The sequence below is a fragment of the Anopheles funestus genome (genome assembly GCF_943734845.2).
Source record: "Anopheles funestus chromosome X unlocalized genomic scaffold, idAnoFuneDA-416_04 X_unloc_24, whole genome shotgun sequence".
NCBI classification, from domain to species: Eukaryota; Metazoa; Arthropoda; class Insecta; order Diptera; family Culicidae; genus Anopheles; species Anopheles funestus.
The window spans coordinates 70,001-70,701 of record NW_026045148.1 but is presented as its reverse complement, the minus strand read 5'-3'; the positions used below and the strand labels follow the sequence as shown (position 1 = coordinate 70,701).

At 47.4% G+C, this 701-nt stretch overlaps 1 non-coding gene across 1 annotated transcript in view; it reads left to right on the top strand.

Moving 5' to 3' along the window:
* Positions 1-584: 584 nt before the first annotated feature.
* The window catches only part of LOC125773208 (5.8S ribosomal RNA), a 158-nt gene continuing 41 nt past the window's right edge, over positions 585-701 (top strand). The window contains exon 1 of the ribosomal RNA XR_007419963.1: positions 585-701. This exon is cut by the window's right edge and continues 41 nt beyond it. This is a non-coding gene — a ribosomal RNA (5.8S ribosomal RNA).

Sequence of the window (701 nt, the reverse complement as noted above, 5' to 3'; positions counted from 1 at the left end):
TGGCCAGTAGAATCTTGTGTCTTACGCGATTTGATACCAAGACACCAGAACGAAAGTTAGTTGAAGAGTGATTAAACTCTTATGAAGAATGGTTGTGCAATCACAACTTATGACTTTAACCTATAAAGTGGATATGGACTATCAATTATAACATGGGGCACACACCATGTTCTCGATCCAATCCACGCACACGAGTTGCCTGAGTAGCGACAGGTATACCGATGTGCAATACGTATCCGGCCATAGGCACGGAACGAACAGGAACTGTGGTGCAGACATACAAGGGCCATGGGGCGGTACGCAAAGGATACGGATGAGCGAGTATGCAGGCCCAATACTCAATAGCTCGATCCGATCCAAGCACATGAGTTGACTGCGGCGCCAGGTTAACCGATGTGCTAAGAGAGTTGTTCCTGGGCCTTCAAAGTGACTTCAAAACTATCTTAGCGAATGGTGGCCATGGGCGTAGACATGAGCCACAAGTCACAAGGCCTGGGACTATTGGGTAATAAAGACAACTTAGTCAGAAAGTTAGTCTTTGGACGTACCACCGGGATTGTGTTACATTGGGAACCTTACTATAAAACCCTAGGCAGGGGATCACTCGGCTCATGGATCGATGAAGACCGCAGCTAAATGCGCGTCACAATGTGAACTGCAGGACACATGAACACCGATAAGTTGAACGCATATTGCGCGTC